We start from the raw sequence: 12,281 nt of genomic DNA on the forward strand, positions 1-12,281 counted from the left end.
TAGACCTCGTGCACGCGCGTCCTCTTACACGTGCGCTTGCACATACACGCGCACGTCCACGGAGCTGGCGCGCTGAGCAGTGGCGCCCATCCTCTCCCTCAGTGCGACTCCTCCGAGGGATCAGGAGTAGACTAAGTCAAACTTCCAGAGGCTTAAGATTTGTGCGCAACCCTCGAAAAGGATTGAAGTCCTCAAGGTAGGTCCAACAATTTTACACATTGCTCACTGGCGGGCTGTTGTGAAGCAGTATAAGATTACAGGTTAGGGGCGACAGAGTGCAGAGGAAAAATTGACAGTCCGAGAGCGTTCAAGTGCGCGTCAGCCATCCGTTTGGTGGGGAGCAATTGCTTTGAACTTTGCGCAGGATTTGAACACCCAGTTGTTCTGCACGCACGTACTTCTTATGCTTTTCGTTTAATCAGATACAGATAGCGATCTAGGGGTTGTGATAGAGAGGTGGGGGGAAAAAAACCCTCGAAGCTAATATCTGCAGGAGATGGAGGATAAAGATAAAAGGGGGGCTGAACAAAGAGTATCTGCAGTTGCGTATTTTAGTTACACCTTGAAGTTTTTTTGGGTTCAGAGAAACAGCTCTAAGGCATGTCCCTCAGCTTTAGGCGTCCCATAGGGAGACAGGGGAGGGGGAGTGCGCTTCTAAAGGCGTACAGGTGGATCAGAGAAGCGGATCAGCTAACTGTTTGTCAGCAGCATTACTCTCCCAACAGCCGCCCCGCACCTTGCGCCAGAGGACAGGCGCATGGACCAGGGCTTCAAAATGTGGCTGTCCTGATGTGATTTTGCTGACTTTAGACAAGGACTCCTTAATGCCCGAGCAAATTCGTGGTTTCCATATGCAAATGTATTAATGTAGCAAATACGTGAACTTGAAAACACATGTGGTCCACAGTGATTACTCCCAAACAAACCTTATAATTTACCTGCAGTGGGGGCATAGGCGTAAATCCCGGGGGTCGGGGAGGGTCAGCCCCCCCCCACCCCCACCACCCCTCCCCAATCTTGGAAAAGTCTAGAATTGTCTCCCCCTCCCCCTCGATATATAAAAAAAGGCAATAGAAACAAAGACTGAAGTAAATCTGCCATTCATCTAAGAAAAAAAATAATTAATTTTTAGGTCCCCCCCTACTAATGTTGGAACAATGGTTCAGTCCAAAGTGAAGGAAGAGCAACAGCTGCGCTGCTGAATGGTACAGGCTCCGTTAGAGCCGCTGAAGTGAGGAGCTAGCTGTTGCTGTGGCTGTGTAGCACTAACAAAAAGCCCTCCAGTAAGTAAATAATTAAAGCAAAAGACATGTAACACTTTTTATTTACTTTCACTGCTCAATAGGAAGAAACACATTGACAATAAACAGTTCGTTATTTCATTACTTTACCTGAATCATGATAGACTGCCACCTTATGCCTTGGAAATCAAAGCTAGCTAAACTGCTACATTGCTTTCATAGACTTGGCTCCTTTTCTGTCTAAGGTAGCCAATATTTAAATTATATTTAACTCTCTAACTCTTACTTTAATAAGAAGAGTTTGAAACTGGAGGGAGCGGCTGAACGTTAGCACTAGTCAACAGCTCCGTATGGGAGCCGAGAGCAGAGGGGCTACTGCAGCTTGCTTACTTACTGCAGCTGACGGTAAAAAAAAGAAAAAGAAAAAAGTATGCCTTTATTTCTTAACATCTTCAACGTAGAGCCTTTAAAACCACAAAATAAATTCTGAATATTTTTCTAGAAAACGCTGGTGCTGACCTTTAAGTTTAAGTTATGATACTTCCCAAATATTCAGTTCCCACATATTTATAGGTCTTAACATGACCCCCCCCAACCCCGAAATAAAAATAAAAGCTTAAAGCAACTCAAGTTATAATTTAAATAACGTATGACTTGTACTGAGAACCACTGCAATAAATCAATATGTATAAGGAATTTTATTCAGTGGAGTTACTTATTAAAACTTACTTTTATTTAGAGCCTTAAGTTTTTGTAAAGGTGTAGCAGAGATGAGTTCTGTGACTCTGAACCAAACTCATATCTAAGCAACATTTGAATCTTAGTTTGAACAGAAAAATGTAAACCACATTTTACTGCAACTTTGCCAACCCCCCCCCAAAAAAAATTGCTCTCAAAAAATGTCCCTGTTTATGGTCTGCCCCTCGCCCCCAATAATGAGATGGGATCTACGCCCTTGAGTGGGGTTAATCCACTTTTATATGCTCAAATTTACCTGAAAGTATGTGACTGTTCTGGTTGAACCTATTTGTTTGCAATACACAACTGTCTTTAGATATGTTCCACCTTGTTCCACCCATTTAGATGCTAATATTTTGATCAGCTTCAGCTTTTCCTGAGTGAAGCTGCCAGCCCTTGGCTGAAATCACACCATTTTTGTTTTGCTTAAACAGTTTTGCAGTAAGACTTGATCACAGGAGTGGTGCAAATTGTTGGAGAAAAAGGTGGGGATTGACCTTTTTTAATTATAGCAAAAAAGGTTTGTAGTAGAAACAGATTTTTTTTTCTTTTTTGTGTTTGTTTATCTTTAGCAAAGTGTGAAATAAAGACATTTAATTAAACTTAATTTCTGAAGCTCATTTCAATAAGAAAAACATGTGTTAGTGTGTTTTGTAGCACTATGAATGAAATCTTTATATTTTCTGTTTGTATTTTAGGGATACATGTCTATGTATGTGTTACATGTCTATGTATGTGTTACATAGACATGTACACCTTGCTTATATTAAATTAAAACTTTCCTTAAAACAATTTTAAAATACTCGTATTTCTAGTTTCATTTTATGCATTTAAATATTAGTTTATTGTTGTACCTCTGATTTCGTGCTTTGAGTCACACTGAAATACATTTTGGTATGTGCAGGCAGATGTTAAATGAATGTCCTTACCTGGTTGTGTAACTTGTTGAATAATCCATTATTTTTTTCTGAGCTTAAAAAAAATATGTGTTTTTTTGTGTTTTTGTAAGGGCTGTGGTGTGGTGGGCGTTTATCTGCACTGTGTGGTCAAACATAGTGTAGCAGTCAGAGAGTTGGAGCCATGGCTGGAAACCAGGTGGCCTTGTCAAAACTTGACGTCTTAGCGTGTTCAGTGATACATGTGGTGTTTGTGTTTGCGTGTGTGCACATACTCGCATATATGTCGGTGTGTGAGCTGAAAAAAAACAATCTGTTTTTTATTGGTAGCTATACGTACTTGCTTTTGAGATTATTCATCACTGTGTGTGTGTGTGTGTGTGTATGTATGTATGTCTGTGATTACATGAGCAGAAACGGCCTTGTAGGTTTGACACGGCTTCTTTCACTGGACTGCGTACAGCACAGTACCCAGCATTTTACAGTATTAACACCATGCATGGAGTAGTACACGTTTTGTAACACTGTCACTTTTATTTTATAAGCTACTTTGTATAAAGAGGGTTTAGACATTATTTTGTAGGATATGCAGGATAAGTGAGGTAGCTTTACCTGAAAGGCTTTCTTCCATTACAGCTAGAATTGAAACATATTAGTAATGTCTCGATTCTATTAAGTATAATTAAATATGTGTTCTGACATTTCATTGTGTCATCCAAGTTTAAAATATTCTGGTAAAATGTCAAGGTCTCCCTTTTACCCCTGTACATGTCTTAAAGGGGGCTTAAATCCTAACAAAATTGTGTGGAAAAACTGACGTCTTGCAGGGGCATGACTTCGTGAATTATTTTTTCATGTACTTATTTGAGCTGCCTGAAATCATATGTTGGTCCAAAAACTAAAGTGTTTTTAATTTAAGAAAAAGAAAAACAACACATATTTGTTTTTAAATTATGATATGTGAATCACATTCTTTATTTGGTCAAATAATAAGTTGAAATAAGAAACGGAGGTAGTTTTCCTTGTATTTCTGTCGCCAGAGTTGTGTCGTCCACTGCAGACTCAAAAGTCACAAACTGTCATCTGTTTCTTTATATTAGGCTGCATATAGTTGAAAACCAGACCAAGTTTTTTCACATTTTATTTAATAACATATGTAATGAAAAGTGTTTTTTTTTTATTATTATTTCAGCAGAGGATAATTGATTCTGTGTGATTTCTAAAGCCTTTTGTTAAACCTGCCATGACAACTGTGACAGAGAAAGGATAACAAATCTGAAAGCACATATACAATCAATCAGCAGCTGTGCCATTGTATGTATCATTCAGTAACAATCCAATTTAAAGGTTAAGTGCCACTGAGAACAACAGCTGAAGCTCTACAGGTGTATCAAAGGACTGATTTAGAAGCATTTTATGCCACTGTCCATTTTACTAACTTTATAAAAGCAGATTTTTTTGAAGTATACGTAAAGACATGAATTGTCTAGAAATGTTTATGGAAACTTGTATGTCTTTTTTTATTTCTTGTTTTTTTTTTTTTTTTTCCCAAAGATGAAAACATGGGGTCACACACCAGCTTAGCCAAAAGGACTCAAACACACTAAGAAAACAGGTAGGTGACTGTTTCACCTTTTCTAAAAACATGAACTGAACCAATTCTTGGAGGATTTCCTGTTCCTTTTATCATTCAAAACAAACTTCTTCAACACTTTTAGGGGAAACAATTTAAGTGGATGTTTCAAAAAGGATTGCTGTTTTGATTGTAGTTCTGATGTTGACTGACTGCTTCGAATAGATATAGCTGCACTTACTTTTGAGAATGCTAAGCCGTAAAAGTGTAATCTTCATTTTTACTTACCAGAGAGAAAGATTAACATTTAAAATTTAATGTTAATTGTTCTGTAGCCTTAATTTAAGTTCATGCCTAAAAGGCAGTTGTACTCCAGGTCTCATTGCATGTCTTATTTTTTTCCTTGCCAAAGCCCTTTTCGTAGTTTTTTTTTTCCCTTGACATTATGGGATTCTTCCAAAACTTGCAAGATTATGAGATTCACAAAACTACTTCTGAATTATTGCTCAATGATATTTGCAACATATCAAAAAAATAAAGGGAACATTTCACTTTAATTTTGTGTGTGGCTCCAAATCCAGGCCTCCATTGGTTAATAAATTTGATTTCCATTGATGATTTTTGTGTGATTTTGTTGTCAGCACATTCAACTTTGTACAGAACAAAGTATTCAATGAGAATATTTCATTCATTCAGATCTAGGATGTGTTATTTGAGTGTTCCCTTTATTTATTTTTTTAATCAAGCCAATTTTGACTCATCCATATCCTTGTATCGCCAGGGAGCCAATTCAAGCTATATCATAATTATGAGATAGCTATCTCATAATGATAGATATTAGCTCACTATTATGAGATTGTAGAGGCCTGTGTCGTAGGAGGCCTCAGAGAATGCTTTATGCAGACATTAGTCAGAGAAGAAGCTAAGAAGCCCCTGGTAACTCTGGAGGAGATATAAAATGCACAGTTGAGAGTGACGAATTTGTTGAAGAGACATTTACGTTTTAGTCAAAAACCCAATTGCACTTTAGTTGTGATGTCACAAATCTGATTTGCTTTTTAAGGCAGCAAAAACAAAAGAAAAGAAAAAGAAATCATTTTCTTAAAAGGCATAAATTGTGACTGTAGTTTCATAGGACATACATGTGAAAATAAAGTGAAAGAAAAAAAGTGCTCTGACCAGATCAGACATTAAATTGACCTTATTGGCCTACACTCAAAATGCAATGTGTGCAAAACTTAAACTGTGCAGATGACCTTAAACACACTAGCCCCTCCTTGAAACACAGTGGTGGCAGCATCATCCTGTGGGGATGCTGTTGTTGGGCTGAAACAGGGAAGCTGGTCAGTGCTGGTGAAAAGATGAACGGAGGAGGCTACATGGAAACCCTAAATGAAAACCTGGTAAAGGCTGCAAAGGTCTCGAGACTGTGGCAGAGGTTAATCTTTCAATAGGACAATATTACTCTAAAAACACAGCCACATCTATAATATAATGGTTTAATCAGAGCATGTCTGTTTGTTAGGGGGATTGGGCTAAGGTTCAAAGTTTAAAACTGTATCAGGACTTGAAGAATGTGATATTTTATGAATTGGAAAGGGACAAAATTTCAGTCTTGAGGTGGACATATTTCAGACAATTAGGAGTTCAACATCACTGAATGCTGGCTCTAAAAAGTGCTTGGAACTTCTTTTTACTCATTCCAGAAACTTAGAAAATAAATAAATAAAAACAAGACACTGGTTACTGGAGTCAAAAAACAGCAAAAAAAAAAAAAAAAAAAAAAAATATATATATATATTTTGTATATATTTTAAAACACTCAACGGAAGATTTTCTTTTTGTTTAATCTTTTCCAACATTTTTCCATCTGCAGTAAAGGTATTGACATCAAAGAGACAAAACACACGCCATACATTTTTACATTTTATTTCAAAATATTTGAAAAACATCTGAGCTTTTCCATCTACTACACATAAAATCCCAATAAATACATTGACTGTTGTAATTGTGATATTGAGAAAGCGTGAATATCTTTGCAAAGCACGATAAGATAGAGATGAATACTTATTCTTTAGTTGAAGGGAAAGGATATTTTATTCTGAAAAAAAAAAAAGTGTCTTTGAAGGCTTTTCCTTTGAAGGCCAAGTTGAAGTTCTTGGTTTGCCAAGTTTTTATTAAAACACTGTTGCTGCGCTCTACATGTTCCTTACACTGTTCTGCTCCAGTGAGGAAACAAGGAGGTGTCTGGAAATGACTGCTGTTTCCCACAGCTCGCCTCTCATCATCCACTACAGTCACAACATGCACTGAGCTGCACACGCAAACCCACACAAAACATTCACACATCCTGGTTTGCGTGCACACACACGCACACACGCACAGCATATGCATCACAATGTCTGTTCAGTGACACACTCCTGTTTCCTACAAGTACAGACACTCACACGTTCATACGTCCGCTCAGGGGATGAGGCAGTGAAAGGGCAGTGGGATGTACAGCTGTGATGGTGTGTGTCTACGACAGATCAGACTCTTTAATAAATGATGATCTGGAGGAGGAAAAATGTGTGAGTGTGTGTAAGAGTGTGTGCGATGGTGAGATGGATAGTGAAAGGTGCTTTTGTGGTCATGATTTGTTTATTCTCAAGACAAAAGCTTCCACTAAAAGTCAACGGGTGCATCTTTTAGCAATTTTAATCCCAGTTCTTAATAATGTCTCGTGGGACACTGATGAGACAAAGATCCTACAGTTGTCTAATATTTGGAAATTCGAAATACAACCAGCACCTAAAATTTCACTTTGTGGAATTAGAATTTATTTATTTATTGATTTATTTTTTTTTTCTTTCCTTCATAGTTTGACAGTTTGCAGCAGAGAAGAGCTCATATTGTTTTAGTAAGCACAACACCAACAGTGTGGGTGTCCACATCTTTCTCAGCAATGTCAGAGGTTACGCAGTTGCACATTACATGTTTGATTGTTTTATTCATTGACTGAGTTGGTTTATTTATGTCATAACTGATGAAATTACCTTTAACATGAGTGATTACATTGCACTCCATCAACTCCAACTCTCTCCCCACTTTAGATTTGACAGAAATTCAAACCGCTGCAGCACACAAAGTAAGTGCCTGATCAACAAGTAGAAGATAATGGCTGCTGAATTTTCCACTAAAGTTCTAAGACCTTTTCTGTCCATTAAAATTTTCTAACAGTTTTTTTTCCCCTCTAAACACAAACACCCTTTTTCCCATGTGATTGATAGATTAAAAGCAACAATTGCCCTTTTAGTCCTCCTTCCCTGTTGCATCTGGTACAGTAAGTACCCTGCATATTCCCTGCTAATGAACAGGTCGAACCCTCTCCATCAGACCGCTCAGCTTTTCCTTGCTCACTGCTGTGTGGGCATCTGCTGCACACTCAGGAACTGCATGTGAGCTGTGAATGTCACTGGGAAGCAATCAATGTAGTTTACAGTATTTAGAGAAATGCTTAAACTGTAATTAGAACTTTTTATTGGGGCTGGACAGTTTACACAGTTTTATTTTCAATATGAAGTTGTGTTTCTAACATGCTACAAGACACTGTTATGCTGGTTGAAATAAATACAATGATTGTGGGTTTTAATGTCCAGGGATGCCAAAGGTTGTTGGAAGAAGAAATAGGCACATCACATCACGTAACTAAAATCATAATCAAAATATTTACCAATACTATCACTGTTGCAAGATTTTCTAATATCATACTGCTTCCCACTCTTGTTAAATCATAAAGGAGCTGTGAATAATCACACTTCTTTGAAAATTGGGGTGAGCCTCACTCAGATTAAAATACTGTCTGGCCTTTACAGTCAGGCAATCACTTCAACAGAACCAATGTACAATGTGAAGTAGACTAAGATCTCAAAAAATGAGACATCGTCCCCCGAACAGTAACCACAGAAACAAAGTTACTGACATCTCTCAGTTGGGTTAAACAATCAACAATCAATTTCTAACTTTCTGGAACATCAGTTAACAAATGGAGAAAACATGGAACAATGGAAAAGCTTCCTAGGACTAGCAAGCCTACCAAAAATAACTGCAAAAGTTCAACGATGACTCATCCTGCAGGCCACCATAAACAAACATCAAAATCTGAAGTACTCCAGGCCTGGTTTTAACTAAAATAACTACTCTCCACCAGAAAATCCTGCAGCTGTCAACTAATCTTAAGTGCTATAGGTTGTGCAGCAGCATAATTAATACAAACAGACACACATTTCCAATCTGAATTCCTTATTAAGGAACAGCCTAGTCAAAGTCTTTTGACTAGGCTTTTTTTGTCCAGTTAAGACACTGTTGCATGATTACTTTAGATAACTTACTTCTCTTAAGGAATTAAGTAATCGTTTAACTGTTGTATTCAGCATTTATTTCAAAGGCATTTTTTAAAAGTTTGATACAGCCTTTCCTTGCCCTTTTGTTATTATTGGATATTTAGAACAAAATTCAAACCATTTTAAAATGTCAGAAAGGTTTTCAAATGTGAATGTGGTTAAAAAAAAAAATCTATGTAAAAGCATTTTCTTTTAAATTTTTTTTTTACAAAAAATATTTCTTTATTTCTTTGCTGCTTGATTACTTCTTGGGATTTCTGCATTGAATTTTCAGCATACAACCTCTGACATCTTAACCAGAAAAATATTTTTGTTAGAAGGAATAAATAAGTAGTCCTGACTTTGGGATGACATTTTTAAAACCAGTTCTCTTGTTTGGCTTGGAACCAATAAAAGGCTTTCTTCTTTAGTTATAACCATCCAAGATTTTTTAGCAGTATAAAATTCTCTGTTGCAAAAGAAGACTTACAGCTGGTTGTTTCTCAGGATTTACCTTGAAGTAAAAGTACATTGACAAGGTTTCCCAATAAGAGCTGGTACCAGCAGTTGCACTTTGTCAGGTTGAAGGCAGTTGGTCACGACCTTACTGTCGGGACTGAAAATGATACTGTGTTGGCTCCTTGTTTCGTCTAGATTAATTCCTGGCTCTTCACTTTATTCCGTCTTGAATCACCATGTTCTCCCAATGGCACATTTTCTTTTCAATTACAACCCTAATGAAAAAAGATTGCTAAAATCATTCAAAGAATTTGCTTGTAAAACACAAAGCATTTGGAGAGAAATAGCTCACTTTTATTTCTCCTTTAAAGCTGCTGTCATATGAATCTTAAGTTGTAGATGTGGTGTTTGCTGCTTACTCTGTAATTAAGGAAAGTCAGTTTTCCCTTGACTGAATTTAACTTTTATGAAAATTATTAAAAAACATGCTGTCCCAAAACAAAGAAAATGTATTTTGTTCACAAATATTTGTTCAGCTAAATTGGCAGACATATTGATCAAACAAAAATCATTTATCTAGAGAAGGGTATTAAAAAATGACTTGCGCTTCAACATTAAGAGTTAACAGTAAATAATGTACAGTTTTGTCTTCATTATTGTGTAAAGTGACTTGCGTAAATACAAAATTTACCACATTAATAAAACGAATAGATTTATAAAATGATTAAATGCCGTAACACATATTACAAAATCTGAGCTCTTTTCATCATAAATAATAATTGTTTATATAAATGAAGAACTATTAATTCCACTTCCTGACAAATGAAAAGGCTTAGGTTCAAATTAAAACTACAAGCCATTGTGTTGTGGCTTAAATATGAGTGTTACAACCAAATAAGAATATGAAAAAGTGAAATCCAGGAATAAAGTGGAGTGCAAAACTGAAAATACATTATTTAAATTCTAATAATTACAGAGCAATGACTGCAGTAATTGGTTTTTACACATCACTACCTAACTTGAATCAACCCAAAACAACCAGCATTATTTCTAAGACGCTTTTGTGTCCGCACAAGCCGATTATATGCATATGTGTAACTTCCTCAGATGACTGTGGTTGCTGTTCTCCATTTTCCCCTCCTTTGTAAGTGCTCACCCCCGTATATCAACCTGAGAGATGACAGACCAGCGTGTGTGTGTGTGAACATAATTTAAGTAGTATGCGGTGAGACCTGTAGCATGGCAAGGTTGACTGATGTGTCGCGATAACTCCCAGGGTCATTACATGACAGTTAAGTTGATAGATTCCATCCACAGAGGGGTAATTCTCCATCTGACAGGCTTGCCGTCTTTTACGATGATGAAATGTGGTCCTGATGAATGCTTCCACACATTTCACCACCACTGGTCTGTTTTTAGGCTGAACAGACATTCCTATCCAAGTCATGTCAAATGAGTTGTGGATCATCAAAACTTGGGGAATACACAGTGTGAGGAAAATGAAGACGGAAGCTGTTCTCACTCATAAAATCGTCAAGACAATGCCTCGTTATGCCACTGTGGCTGTACTGTGGTTATTCCTGTCGTAGCAAACATAGACAGGCTCTCGGATCAATTGGTGCAGAATTTTTCTGCACCACAAATTCTGCACCAATTTGTGGTGCAGAAATTTTACGCCCTTTTAATGAATTATGGAAATAGCAAGAAAATGAATGCAGAGTTCAAAGTTGTATACAATATATAAAAAATACCTGTATAATAAGTACAGGCCATGCTGTTTATTCCTAAGCTTTTCTTCTCCTATTTTCCACAGTATTTGTCACAATACTTGTTCTTCACATTTTGTGGCTTTGCTGTGATGCACTGCATTTCAAACTAACTCTGCCAAGTATGTAGCTATCAAATTGTTCAAGGATGTACAGAATGCCCTGATTGGTTGAGGGTATTCTTTTTTTAGAGCAAATAACAGACATGACCTATTGCAGAGAAACAGAAGATAACTCCTATTTTTATTTGAAAATACCCTTAGCAGAAAATTCTGATCTTACCAAAATTGCAACTCTTGCGGAAGCTTGTAAAAGAAACAACAATTTTAGAAAGCATTCTGTTGACTCACAAGAAAATAAAAAAAGGTGAATATGCCTCCTATTAAATCTGCCATAAAACAAATTTCAGAAAAAAGCATCGTAAAGAGTGTAAAACATGGTTGTGGTAATGTTATGGTCTGGTGCTGCGTTGCTGCTTCAGAAGTTGAGCCACTTTCTGCAATCGTATAACTGTGAAATCTGATCTCTAACAGAAAATCCTGAAGAAGAATGTCCAGCCATCATTTCATGACCTTAAGCTCAAACACACTTTTGATCCAGGGCCATAGGTTCACCCCTGAACAGCTCAAACAAATATGACAGTTCGGGGGAAAAAAAACAGAGTCTCTCTCTACATCACTGAATCGTCAAGGCGGCAGAGAATGCAGTGTTGTCCCAAGTTGACTGCATCATTTGCTGACCTGTTTGCCCACTAGTCAAATTGCTGTGGGTCCACCAGGGGGCCTGCCTTCACACATTTCAACACCAGTTGCTCAAAGGATTTCATGACCACAGAAGTCAATCCTGTAATCATTTAATCCTGTGATGGTGGGCTTTTTGGGGACTGGGAAAATGGTGGCATGCTTGAAGCAGGAGGGAACCTCCCAACAGCTCCAGAGACTTGTGGAGGATCTGAGTGAAGAAGAGGGTGTTGAGCAGAAGAGGGACATACTATCAGGTCCTGGAGCTTTCTTGGTCCTCTGTCGTTGAAAGAGCTTATTTATATCTTCCTCAGTGATTTTTAGTGTAGGCAGGGCGTCAGAGTGGAGGGTGTTTGGGAGTTGTAAGGGTTGCAGATAATTTTTCTTTCTAAAACAGGGTTATTGGTTTCAAAAACACCCGCGTACCCACAGGGAACCATTTTCAGACTTTTTTTTTTTTTTCATTCACACAGAAACACAGAGAACGGCCCACAACACTGTTTTCAC

The 12,281-nt window shown here is 37.4% G+C and overlaps 1 protein-coding gene across 6 annotated transcripts in view; it reads left to right on the forward strand.

The window, feature by feature from the left end:
- The window catches only part of grm3 (glutamate receptor, metabotropic 3), a 42,616-nt gene continuing 30,335 nt past the window's right edge, over nucleotides 1-12,281 (forward strand). For 4 of the 6 annotated variants that reach the window (XM_016668165.1, XM_016668163.1, XM_016668164.1 and 1 more), the window contains exons 1-2: nucleotides 1-196; nucleotides 4,430-4,490. The gene's annotated coding sequence lies outside the window, so the exon portion shown is untranslated. Of the gene's footprint in view, nucleotides 197-2,988; nucleotides 3,075-4,429; nucleotides 4,491-12,281 lie in introns of all 6 variants that reach the window. The other 2 variants (XM_016668166.1, XM_007545671.2) reach the window with 1 other exon arrangement.

Source organism: Poecilia formosa, unplaced genomic scaffold, assembly GCF_000485575.1.
Source record: "Poecilia formosa unplaced genomic scaffold, Poecilia_formosa-5.1.2 Scaffold13, whole genome shotgun sequence".
NCBI lineage: Eukaryota > Metazoa > Chordata > Actinopteri > Cyprinodontiformes > Poeciliidae > Poecilia > Poecilia formosa.